Source organism: Necator americanus, chromosome III, assembly GCF_031761385.1.
Source record: "Necator americanus strain Aroian chromosome III, whole genome shotgun sequence".
NCBI classification, from domain to species: Eukaryota; Metazoa; Nematoda; class Chromadorea; order Rhabditida; family Ancylostomatidae; genus Necator; species Necator americanus.
Window position 1 is genome coordinate 29,470,115 of NC_087373.1, and position 14,371 is coordinate 29,484,485.

Consider the following 14,371-nt stretch of genomic DNA (forward strand, 5'->3'; position numbering starts at 1 on the left):
AAGGAGATGTTCTTAAAACTTTGCACTTCAAGACATTCATTTTTAGTTTAATAATTGGATCGGGATTGCATGATAAAGTTAGCACTGAGCAAGATGTAGATATACAGTTGCGTCAGAACGACTTGAAGATCGGTGCAAGCGGTTGCGCTCGAAACGATGCGATGGAACGAGCGACTAGGATCGAGGTGGGACCATCGCCAGCTTCACTCATCGTTTCAGTCCGAGTGAAGCTAGTAATGGTCCCACCTCGATCCCAACCGCTCCCTCTACAGCTCCGGTCCAAGCGCAGCCGCTTGTGCAACTGCACTGAGCTTTGGGTCCTTTTGACCAGACTATGCCCATCTGTATGCTTTTAATTTCATAGTTGTATAGTGAAATCACCGATATCAAAGCTACATAGGAATATCTACCCGTGAATGACTTTCGAAACAATGAGATAACGGAGGAAGTTCAAATCATCTTTTTTTATTCTCAAAGAGAAGGTTTTTTCTGCTAGTTATTGTCATTTCCATCGAAAAAAAACAGCAAATATTTTCAACTTGAAGTGCTGCATCTGGCTATTTTTTATCTCGTTCTTTTTTCATCTGCTGTTTTTATCGCTTAAGTGAAAGTAGCAAGTGGATAGCGAACAGCAATGGAATTTAATGCTAATTAATGATGTCAACAATTGTTCTATAGATAGAACATAAACTAAACTACGGGTAATTAGCCAAAAGATGACGTGTGCTCACAACATAGGTGACGCGTTTTGTTTGTAAAAACTTTTCGTCCTCTTTATAGCAGGAAAATTGAACCAGATGTGCATTTCAGCACAGATGCCATTTTGTAGGCTAGCCTGCACTAACCCTACTCTATCCAAAATGGGGCCGTGTAGAGGAAGAGTTGTTCACTGTTTTGAATTCCACCTATAGCGTTGCGGATATCAGTTTAAGGTGGTGAATTTTGCTCCTAAGAAATAGTGAATAATTGCGGATAAGAAATGGGATAAGAGACCAATAATACTTTCCATGTGAGAGCTGCTTTAGATAGGCTCATGGTGCAACACCTCCATTTGTGGTGAACGAATTATCAAAAGAAAGTTAAAGTCGCATTAGAGATGGAAAAAGAGGACTATCGCGATCCATTGCCCACTTTTTTTGGGAGAAGTCAATCCACAAATAATGGTTAGTGCGAAAATTTAAAAAAATGTTCGAAATTGCACCGCTTCTTTTGGAAAACATGCGTTCATAAAACCTACAAATACAGCAGAAACTGAGCTGGTGAAGCAGTCGGAATTTTTGAAAGGAGTTTAGCAGCGAAATCTCACATGCATTCTTCCTGTTTCAGCGCAATTTTTAAAAAATTTTTTAAGCGCAATTTTCAGCGCTTTTCGCGTTTTCCTACATATTTCTCGCTCGAAGACAAAATGTGCCCTGTAAGAAATGTGAAAATTTTGTAAGTACGCTTTCAAAGGATCGGATTTTCTTAAATTTTATCTTTCTCAGCCTCAGTAAAATGGTGGATAAAATTGAAGGCACTAGTTTTCTTTTTAGGTCACTGTAAAATCGTGAGTCAGTCAAGTTTTTTTTGTGAGGAGAGGAATATACGACCAGCCGAACGCTCCTCAGCATTAAATGGACCTTCTTAGCGTATCAAATATTACGCGCAGCCTCAATTTGGTTTTTCCATCTCTTCGGATATTTACATCCTTTCCAGGGGAATCGTGGAAGGCCGTGTTGTGAACGAGTTGGGGATAATCGGTGTTAGTCACCGGCATCGTGGTGGATTCGATGAGAAAAAGCTGTGGTTGTCTCGTGGAACGACGATCAGGAGCAGATGATAGCACACTATCAGCGGCGGAAAAGACTGTGCCGAGAGAAAAAGAGCTGTAGCACCGCTAGGATTACGTGAGCTGCATCCAGAAAGTGTTAAGATGAGTAGAAAGCTTTGCGTCAAAGTACTTTGTTACAATAATCTATTAAGAATTTTATTTACAGCAATGTCAGACAAATGAGTTGCGTTTCTTTCCATGTAGCACTGCAGGAAAATTCCAAGCGAAAAAGTCCAGAATTATCGTATTTGACGAAAGTTCCAGGAATATATCACGTTGAGTCGAAAGTTCTAGGACAATGTGGTAGTGATGATTTCTAGAGATCATCACTCAGCAAAGAGCCGACAAAAATGGAAGTGTTTGCTACACTGAGCCAGTTCCTTTCCTGCCACCATGCCGCAAGGAGCATCTTCAAGGAGCAGTCCCCAGCGTTCTGGAGCAAGGGCATCTACGATCTGCCTAAACGTTGGCAGAAGACCATCGATGCCAATGGGGCACACTTCAAATGGTTTACAGTTATCGTTTAAAAATTGTAAAATAAATAAAAATATTATCAATTTCTCCGAGAACTTTCAACTCAACCTAATACCTTTCAAAAACAGCATTTTGCGCACGATTGTATTTCTAACCTAAAAAAGCAACGATTTTCCGTGAGGAAGAAGTTTAGAAAATAGGTGGTGAGAAAATATTGTAGTCTGTTATTAGCCCTTAATAGACTGGACACACTGAATAAGAAATTTATTTGCTTTGATTGCAGTGTGTACTCGTTTGGGTGAGGTAGAAGGTCACCTTTGCAATCACTGACATCAAGTTCTGGTTCATTAAAAACGGAAAGTTCAATTTTTGTTAGTAAAAAGTTTTGTTGGCCTCTCAGTAATACGATAAAGTAGAAAAAATCCAGCCGTTAAATCAACTTTCGCAATGATTCCCAGAGAATGGGACCAAATCTATTTAGCCTACGTGATCTTTGGGATAAATGAGTTAAATCGTAAGACTGGGAATCCAAAAAAAAGAGCAAGCTAGTGGTTTCACATTGACCGGGAACTTAGCTTAGACGAGCTCTTATGCCTGCTCATAGCTCATTTTCAAATAATCGTCCTAAACGCATTTACCAAAGCAGAGTAAAAAGATGAGAACCGTTGGAATTGTCCACTTTTAACAACAATAGTAAACTTGATTCACAATGCAAGAAATCAAACTCTTAGAGGGGTCTACTTCTTTTAGGGAAGTTGTGAGTTTTTTAGGGAAGGGCTTATTGTTGAAAACTTACTGGTAAAATTTCTGGATTAGAAATGAAACCTTCGAATTTTTCAATACTGCAGCTTACACAGATGGAAAACTACTTCCGATCGAGAGCACCGTCAAAAATGTCGCATAACACTGAGGACGTGTTTTGCAAGGATGAGGTGGACAGCTGTCGGAAAAGTACTAGTAGAGCTGACGAGTGACAACTGGTAGACGGCAGAGCAACGGATTCACCCCAGAGAAAGTCTCTGTGGACTTCTTTTCGGAAACACAAGCGTGATGTTTGTTGTTTTCAATGTTCAGCTTCAAGCTCAGACGCGCACTTAGGTGCTCTACGCATATACTGAAGTACCCCACACATGAACATCCATTGAAAAATGATGTTTGTGTTTATCAAGTGTGGAATAGTTCTCTCAAAGGACCTCCCGATCACAAGAAAATCATTTCTAGAGCTGGAGTACCGTGAAAAATAAGGTTACAGGCACTCGTAGCAGAGTAAATGGTCATCTCTGTTTCTTCATGTAAAACCTAATTATTGTCGGTTTCCCAAAAGGCAACCAATTATACCACCTGGAATTTTTCGCAAAATCATCGAAACTATGGCACTTTCTCATTCGTTAAATCAAATTTCAAATAAATAAATAAATATTAAATTTTAGATGAATTTTAATTTAAAGTTTCCTAGATAAATCGTGTTGTATCTAAGCTAAGTGTTAACCACCGATTTTTTTACACGCTACTTCGTTCAACCCATTCAGCCGTTTACTATCAAACATTAGCACAGGTTTCACCCAAGATTTTCGTTCATTCAAAGTTTGTTCCCTGTATTTTGAGGTGAAAACCTTTTCTGTTGCTCTCTGCTGCTGCTGCTGCTGCTGTATCTCACCCCCTTCCTTTCTTTGGTATTTTTTTCTGCGATATCCGCTTGGATAAGCGAATACTTATTTCCTGCTGCTTGTAGATTATACAGGGTTTTGCGCTAAGCTGTGTTTTCTATCACTTATGGTATTATTTACCCCGTAGGTGAAAACAATTAAACCTGCACGTTGGAGCACGTAGAGGGATAACCTTTTCACAGAACACGAAATTACTTCTTAGAATCATCCACGTATTCTTTCGCTACTCTTTGTTACGGCATCCTTGGAGAATTTTCTTTTCAATTATTTGACCGTTTCAGCATAAATTCATGCGCTCCAGAAAACGTGATGAAGAAGCTCGGACGTTTTTGCAGGAAACACTGGCATATCCTAATGAGAATGGTCAACGCTGAGCGCTTTAAAACGGATAAACAATAAAGTGCACTACGTTTCTCATAAGGATTTCTCTACGAGTTTAAGCAAGTATAAATATATAAATAGATAATTAAATGTATACAACAGAACTACATTTATTATTATCATATGAATATGTAGGTTTAATTAAGTACAAATAAATTAACAAATACGTGTTTATTTTAGCATACCAAAATCACTTTGCACTTATTCCCAATAACGGTAAGTGTTCTTCACTAAAATCACCTCCATACGCGCATAAATGTAAAATCCTGCAAGTTTCTTTATTCATCTGAACTTTTTTAGTTATTGTTCACCATATCATATTACTCTTATTTAAATTCATTAACTAATTTTTCAAACTATTTTTCGATTTTTTAAATTTTTAATTTTAACATAAAGGATAAAGGAAAGGATAAAGCGTCTGGCGTTAATCAGTTCGCTTGGGATTCGCCCCCACGTTCACTTCAATTCAGAACCGTTTGAGGTTTACCAACTTGTAATTGGCCTGTACAATGATTTGCGGGGGCTAGCCTATGTGTCAAGGCAGTGTTTTCATCCTCCTAGACAAGTCTGGTACCAATTTATCGATCCCGGAGGAATGAAAGGCTTGGTGAACACTAGGGCGGACTCGAACCTCCGATCGATCGAGCAGGAAGCGGAACCTCTAACCGCTACACCACACTCGCCCTATTAAATTTAAAATATCTGTTTTTTTTTTTTTGCTAGCGACCATTTTAAAAGGAAGAGAGGAGAGTGAAGCGTGGAGCGCGGCTTTTTTGGGGGTCGGTAATCATGTCGTAACTACACGTTTGACCCTTAGAATAAGGAACAAAATTCGGGATAAATCTTAATACCTTTGGAAATTAAAATGGTTAATGGTTGCTTGTTTTACACGAAACGATAGACGATAAACGATTAAACGAAGGATCAACGAAAGATCAAATCTTATGTACCAACTGATTGAAATATTGTTTTGGAAAAATTTCATAGATTCGTTTTTCGCTCACACTCCAACTCTTCGTGTTTGAAGTTCCTATTTTTGCCAACTTTCACTTGTGCACATACGTATGTATATATGTGCCAATTTTCTGCATTCCCCTTTTTTGTCTCGTGCACTTTTTTCTCCACTTAATGCTCATGCACGTGCCCGTACATCTCGCTGCTGCACTTCTTCAATAGCCTGCAATTATGTTAAATAGCTATTTTTAGCTAATATACTACAGACATATTAACGTTTCAGCTCTATCGCGAAATGGGAGCGCATAGTCGTTCCGCATTTGAGATTTAGACGAAAACAAGGATTTATTAAGGAGTTAAAGGTAGAAAAAGGTATCTAATTCAGAAAGAAGTTCCTTCGGATTCTAAAAAATCGCAAAGAGTCCTTTCTTACTTTGGAGTTAGTTGTGAGCCGCAGATTCTTTGATCCTTCTTTATTCCATTGATAGAATGGATTGACGTGACAACGATGACGCCGTTAGGGCGCCACAAAAATGAGAAGCATGATGGAAATGAGTTTGAAGTAAAATATACGATATATATATATATATGTATATATATACGAATGTACGATATGTATGTAGCACACGAGAAAGAAATATCTGCTAGGAAGGCATTGGAAGCATTCTGGATTCCCGTCAGGAATCCGTCTATGAATAACAAAAATGAGTGCTTATCAATTACCAATGACCAACAACCAAAACTTCTTGCCGTTCATAACATTCTGTGACCTATAAGAATGCCCCGCATGCAGTTCCTTAACGTTATCCAGACACCAGTACTTAAAGATACTGCACAGTGCGTAGATCTGATTCACCTTGGTGACAATCTGTAAGAACACGGTGGTTCACCAGCCCCGCTCGTCGGCGAGACTGCTCAGTTAGGAACAATATCGAGGCTTGGCGAGAAGAGAGGAGGAGTTTGATGGTATATGCATGGTATCAAAAACCACGAACCATTTCCAGGCCTTTGAAAATGACGAGTTTGTCGAAACGCCAGGTCAATAAGAACGTTTTACCCAAAACCTCGTTTTTATAACAGGAAACCATAAATAGAATGGATTTTTTCTGCTATTCCAGGAGAAACCACTGAAGGACTAGCGAAGATTTTTCTGGATTTGCAGTCGATATTAGCGCAGAAAAATCATGTAAATACTGGACTGGGGCATAACTATCATCATTAAGGCACGGTTCCCCAGACATCGGGGGAGAGGTTCGCACTAATGTGATTTTTGAAGATCGAAGCGAAATAAAACAATAATGAATATAAGTAAAAATTAACAATAAATAAATAAGAAATAAAACAAAATAAATAAGGAATAATAGCTCAACCGCGGTCCACAAAACCTTTCTAATTTTTTTGGAGCACAGATTGGCTGAATCTATTACATTTGACACAGGTTGACAGACGAAAGTTCTCAGAGAGAAAAATTTATGCAGAATTGGGTCCCATATCTGGAGTTCGTTGTGTGTCCACAGGGTAGCGTTTCAAGGAACACACAGCTTTCATCGTAAGGTTAGCTGAAAGTTTCCTAGTCCCTGATTCAGGATGAACTTGTTCGCTTTTCTCTATCGCTGTAGCGGAAGTAGAGAAATCGCTGTTTGTTCGTCATAGGAATGAAGAGCAATATTTACTTAAGTTAAGTAAGCTCACAAACATGTCAGCACTCTAATGTCTTATGACCTACACAGTCATAAGGAAATAACAAATAACAAAAATATGACCTACACAGTCATAAGGAAATAACAAATAACAAAAATATGACCTACACAGTCATAAGGAAATAACAAATTCTAAGACTTATAGAAAACGAGAAAGAAAAGAAAAAGTTTTTTTTTTCAGTGAGAAGATTCCTAGAGTTGACTTTGCCCGTCTGTCAGTTTTTCTGTTTTTAGCGTTGGTGTTTCTTCCCTGTACGCTCATTCCAGCGGATTTCGCGAAAAAATACTTGAGGTAGGGAGGGACTGAAGTAGAGCAGAAGGGACCAAAGCAGAAGTTTACTCTCTTAAACGTAAAAATTAACCTAAATCCAAATCCTTATGAGAAATGATCAAAGTCGTGCGCTTTATCGTTTAACCGTTTTAAAGCGCTTGGGGTTAACTATTCCCATTAGGACATCCCAGCGTCTTCTTTAAAAACGTCCAAGCTTTATCTCAGTTTTTTAAAGGGCGTTTGGATTTACGCTGAAACTAAAATCGGCTTTGAATAAAAAAAATAATCCCATGTGAAACATATGCTGGGCTTTGACGATGAAAGTTGGATGGTTTGAACAAAGTTAAACATAAAAAGTAAAAAACAATACGATTTATATAGGTAGTTTTAAACGTGCTAGGAACAGAGGAAGAAAAACGGAGTAAGTGCAGTTTTTCCGATAATTTTGCGAAATTTTCCAAGAAAAAAATTAGTACACTTGTGGGTCTTCAGGCAATCCAGAAAAAATTAAGTTATGTGTTACTCAGAAACATGAACAACCTTTTTCGGTTCCTCATAGCATAATTTTTTTTTTGTTTTCTAACTCTACAAACGCATTTTTTGTAATTAGGAAGTCCTTCGTGGGAACTATCGCACACTTGGTAAACACAAACAACATTTTTCAATGGATGTGTATGCGTGGCGTAGTCCAATACAGACTTAGAACACTTAAGTGCTCGTCTGAGCTTATCTGATGAACATCACCTTTGTGTTTCCAGAAAGAATTCCACAGAGACGACTCTGGAGTGAATCCATTGCTCTTCCGTCTACCAGTTGTCACCGCTCAACTCTACTAGCAGTTTTCAGACAGCTGTCCACCTCATTCCCATAAAACAAACCATTTCCTGCTGTTTTCCCGAATTTTTGACACTACGCTTGATCGGAGGCGGTCCTCCAGCCGTGTAGGGTGCATGGAAGTCCTCTTTGCAAGGGAATCGGAGGGGCGGGCTCATGAAGCATTGTTTGCGATGTGTGGTGACGGCTGTGCTGCCGGCTCATCCCTTTCCGAATAGCTCAGGCTTCCGAATCCATATCAGGCGACCTTTTCCGGAAGAAATACCGCTAAGTGATTTCCGATTATTTTTGTGTTCGACGGCCACGTTCGATCAATCATCACGTGCCCAAGCTACCGGCTTGAGACCAAAACACGAGCCACGCCTGATCTCAACAATCCATGCCACCTCCCTCAGGCTACACCTCCATCATAGCTGTACAAAATGAGTCATTTCTCATCATGGGTTTTCGTACTTTTCTTAGTTTTGCACTACTTTTTCCTATTGCTTACACTACCTCTCAACAGTCGCTTCTTCTACTTTTTTAAAAGGATCTATCCTTTCCATATCAGTCGTTTTTCCCTTCTTCAGCTCTATTCTACTTGTTTTTTTTGCAAATTAACCTAAGTCTTATTACGCAGTTCTTTGTGCTTATTTAGCTCATCGCGTAGTGGCACCCAAATCAAACTATGCAGTTCTTGAATATGCTCAGAAATCCGCGTCCGATTCCAAGCAGCACTAAAGGACCGGGTTGCCCTAACAACTGAATTACTTAAATTCACTTAATTCTATAAAATTTAAATTTGTAAAATTTAATACTTGAATTTACTTAATAACTATAAATGCTCCGAAAGAAATGTCTTCTCTGATTCATTGAGAACGTTGAATTGAAAAAGTTAATGTAAATTTGTTTTTTTTTTGGCAACTTCCCAGTCTTGAACTGTGGCAAAATAGGAGACACTAGTGACCTAATGAACATCCGAATTGGTGGCACGAAATCCAGTCACCGGGAAATCCTAAGAAAAGTGCTAGGGAGGACACAATTATTCGTCAAGCCTAAGGAAGCAGCTTAAGGTTGTGTGAGTCGACGAAAAACGTCTATCAGAGGACGCTAAGTGTTTGTTCTATAAATATCCGCGTGCACTCAACTCACTTCGCGTCAGCTCATCTCATCTCTGGGAAAGTTCCAATTCCTCTGCAGCTTAAACCCAGTTGCTGTTTATGGGAATTCAGTGTGTTTCCTGCTTCTGTTATGAATTAATGGAATAAATTACTATTCTACTGATGGTCCATCAGCTAACACTGGCTCTTCCATTCCGGAAACAATTGTCGTCTCACATTTTCTGGATGTTAAATATCTTTCCTAATCTGTGCGCAAACATTCTTTTTGAGCTTCTCTCATCCGCTTCAGTCAATTTTTTTTTCTGTTCCTGATGTGAATATAAAATTGTCCACTTCGTAGGAACATCAACTTCCTTACTTCTTCCGATGTTTTCGGAGATGTTTTCTGCAAAATGATACTAGAGAGAGAATGCCTTGGCTTATGTTATGCTGTTTTGACTTCGGGAACGATGCAGAAGTTTTTGAAACATATCAACTGAAGATTGCGTTCATTAACTCTACAACACTGAAATGAAATCGTGCAGGAATATCCCAAGAGGATTAACGAACGCCGAACTCGTCATACTCTCCTATACCCCCCTCCATAATACCGTAATACACGGTAATTTGTCCACGAGTACAACAGTGGTGAGCCTGAGTGATCTCAGGCTCACCACTGCTGAAAGCTCAAACCATATCGCCCTCCCGGATTCGATCCTTGACGACTTCTTAGCGATTTCTCATGCTAGAACTAATCGGAGTAGTATGGCTTGACGTGAAATTTGATACAGGATTATGAGCACTGTTGAGGAAGTGGGTGGAAACAACAAGCAGAGTCAGCAACAAACGTATCCTGTGTTGAAGTATCCGATGAAAATACAATGCAGACACTTGTGTACGTGTCCATAACTACGATGTAAGCAGGGGAAAATTTTCGGAAAATTATCAAAAAAGGTTAATCATCCCCATTCTGCTCCACCTCCATAGTTTCAATTAAGTCTACATTTCGTAACATCGCTTTCCATAAATAATTGTGGATGTCTCCTAAGCGAACATTTCCCGCTACTCCACCTTGCACGGGTCAGGGTGTTGGCAGCAGAGCGCGATCTCTCACCACTTGAAGATATGGAATACAGCTTCAATACAAGTAAAAATACCTGGATAAATGCTTCGGCTACATGTGGACATGTTGATATATTGCTTTAGGGTATTAATTAAGCTCACCCTTTTCTAAATTTGTTTTTGAAAATAGCTTCAAAGGATATTTATCACTTGAAATTAGCGAAAATATTACAGTGGCAAACACACATTAAGCAAATCACATACTCTTCTAAAAATCTAAACCTTTAGAACCTTTAACTCAAGATGCATTTTAGTAAACAAAAAAAAAGATGAAATTGAAAACGATAGTGATGTAGAAGTAACAAATGATTAAACAGAGAATCAGTTTCACAATATATACAGCTGTAGAAATTTTGAATTATAATTGCTATAGTGATTTAAAGAAAGGAAACCTGAGAAAGCAATGAGAGTTTTTCGTGTTATTCAATCCGTCACTGCTCATCTCATGCTATTTTTCTTTCTGCAAGCGATCAATTTGGTGTACTGGTTCCATAAACATATCGGAACGAATTTTGTGTATTTCTCATCTTTATTACTTCTAAATTTATCGATGTTGCACCGAGAAAAAAGCTCAGAATTTGAAAAACTATTTCGGTAAAATTCTCGAAATTTGTTCCAATGTTGTCGGTGTATTTTGTGAAAATTTTAGTTAGGCCTTCAAAAACTAAACTTAAAACATCCTCAGCTTATTAAACGTCCTTCACTCACATTAGTTACCAAGTAGGTCGTTCTAAGCTTATTTCTACTTCTGGAATTCGAAGCCTAACAACCACAAAGAAGATTTCCGAAGCGTGTTTTCATCTCCATATCCGAACTTCCGCATTCGAAACCTCTGTCTGGAACTGATTCGTGGTTTACAGTAAGAAATTAAGTTCTTATTTATGTTTTTCTGCTGTAGAATCACAGAAATAGGGACTATGAAGAGGTATCAACTGCAGTTGATGTCAACTTCATTTGTGAAAAAGGTAGGACCGGTGTTTCTGCTTTCTTTCTCTGCTCTTCCACTTACTTTTTTTTTGTTTTCTCAACTCAAGATGCGTCTTAGTAAACAAAAAATGGATAAAATTAAAAATGATAGCGATGTAGGAGTAGCAAATGATTTGTTACTCGGTTTTAAATGACGAATTGTAGCGGCAAAACCACAGTTCTTCTTCCTTCCCCTTTCTTTGGATATTATATTTAACAGCAAAGAACCTGTTATAACTTTGCATAAACCCCGTATAGTGTTGTAACGTTAAGTTTTTTCTAACTTACTAGTAACTTAGTACCTAAAGAAAACTAGTAACTTACTTAGCTTAGTTTCTTTAGTCGTACATCGTACATTGTACGAATTTACGGAGAGAATCAGTAGCGGAAAATTAAAAGAGAATATATTGCCGCTGGATATTTGTCCAAAAAGTAAGAATTCACGATGGATTCTCTATATTTGATGAGCTATATTATTGACATAGAGGACTGAAAAAGCAGTAATGCCAAGTGCAATGTATACACTGCACTTAGCCTTTAAGGGTAACAAAACTGTTTACCAGTAACACTTTGTAAGGCGCATGAACCAAGTAAGCAAATCAAAGTGCTCGGTTAGGTCAAACTGCTTGTTTACTTCATAGTTTAGGGAGGACAGGAACATCATCGTCAACGTCATCGAGATGTTAACGTGAGAAATGAGTTGTTCTCCAGTTTTATATTAATTGAAAATTAAAGGCAATTAATTGATTAAAGACAAATTGTAGCTGAACATTCAGCTCAAATTTTGTCCCTTTTATGCATTTTATATGTCAGAGCAAATGATCCACATAACTAGTAACTTTAGCATTGGGATGTACTTGGTATAGTGGTATCATTTATCACTTCTACAACATTGTAGTGATCTGGGTGATTTGATTTGACGGCAATTTAGCAGGATTTGAAGAGCCGCTTAAAGCCATCACTCCACGAATCTGGGGTGGTGCAGGTTATGCTTATACGGGATCGTAAATTACGGGGAGGAAGGTGATTCCGTCCATTTGTTCCCAATTGCCGTAAAAGACGGCTCGAAAGTGTGCGCACGGCTGCCGCGCTCCAATCGAACTCGTTGTAGGAAATAGCGCGCCGGAACGCTTAAATTCGTATTTTTCGGGCCGTTTTTTTGCGGCAATTAGGAAGAAATGGACAGAATTATCCTCCTCCCCATAATATACGACCCCGTATAGGCATAACCCACCTGAAACCCGCACCAACCCAGTTTCCCAGTAGAGTAATGCCTTTAGGCGTCACTAAAAGCATATAACAATATTGACGTGGTACGGTACCTACAGCGAAGGCGTAGAGTTCGGACAGTATGTTGTAGAAGCCAGTTAGGTTCCGTCCATCTTTCTCTAATCAAGGTGAAAAACTGCGTGCGATCCGCTTCTCTGCACCTCTACACACACGCACCACGCCGGTCCCCCAGCATTCATTGGTTTCACTTGGCGGTGAGAAGACATCATTGATCGTCGACCGCTCGCATTTGGACGCGACGCGCTCACCAGGGGAATCTACCCCAAACTCTATTCCTCCGAAATGGGGATTTTCTTGTTATTATTACTTTGCGAATCGTAAGGATAATGCTTAAAGTTAACCGTGTTCTTGCTAGAAAGAGCAACTGTGCTTTGCAAGTTTTACAGAGAAATATGTTTAATCCTGAGTTGAGGTGAAATTTCTTTGTGCTGACATAGTAAGGTCGAAAACTACTGTTTTTAACTTTAATGTACAACTCGTATGGCGTTGTCACTTTTACAACATCATATTTGTTGTAATTTTAGTTTTACTGTGAAAGTTGCATTGTAAAACTTCTCTGTGTAACATGGAACTCAAACTACAATACTTTTTCCTCTTCTAGAGTAACTGAAATATTGGGAAAAAAAAGGAGAAGAGTTATTACTCGTCTTTTTAAAGAATCAGGAGCGGGAATTTTGAGAAAAAAAATTCCGGGCGACATTTGGAGGGACCTTCACGAGGAAGTCTTTTTATTGGGTTTTTTTCCGGATGTGAAGAAGCAGTAATACCTAGTAAAATGTATATACTTTACTTCCATCAACTTTATGGTCAACAGAAACCCTCAACGAATGAACGAAAACATTTTGTAATGCATATAAAGCAGGTAGGAAAACAGTAATACTTTCTCTCACTGGCTCATTTGTTCTCTAATTAATTATAGGAAGGATGGCTCATCATCAAGGATAACAATCGATAGTCCTAGTACTGCTGGTCGCAGTTTTCTTTCGCGTTTCAAATGTCCGGCCAATATTTCAGTTAAGTGAGTCTAGCCTGCTTAATACAAAAGTTTTGGGCTTGAAATAGTTGAAGTGTTGAAAGACATGGCGGGAAAACTTGTCTCATAATTTCGAGAATGGAATCCTAGTGAGAATGTTTAAGACTGATCTACGAGTCACTCAAATAAAGTGCCGGACCTCCATTAACGTAAGCTGCTGTGGGAATGAGCTAGGAAAGGATAGTCGTAATCCAAAAGAGAGAGCTTACTAGGCGAAGTTATGGAAACAATTCCCAAGCGTTTTCTTCTAACGTTTTGTGAAATTTGACTGTGATTTTTCTTTTTTTTTCTGACACCACAAAAGCCATGCGAGAATTTTTTTTGCAAAAAAACAAAAAAACAGAAAATTGTATTCGCCGAATTACACTAAACAATATATGATGTTTTATTGAACTAACATCGCTTTGTCTGCACAAACGTACCTTGCTCAAACTATTCTTTTAAGCTCTTTTTCAAATTAGCAACCACCAAGGAAGTCGTAGATCAAGGGGAGGAGGATGATTCCGTCCATTTCTTCCTAATTGCCGTAAAAAACGGCCCGAAAGATACGAATTCGAGCGTTCCAGCGCGCTATTTTCTACAACGAGTCCGATTGGAGCGCGCCAGCCTTGTGCACGCATCTTCCGGGCTGTTTTTTACGGCAATTAGGAAGAAATGGACGGAATCACCCTCCTATCCATAATCTCCACTTGAAATCCGCACCACCCCACATTCGTAGAGTGAAACCTTTAAACGGCTGCTTCACGACGATTTGGGAGAGAACGACAGATCCACCTCCGGATCCTGCAGT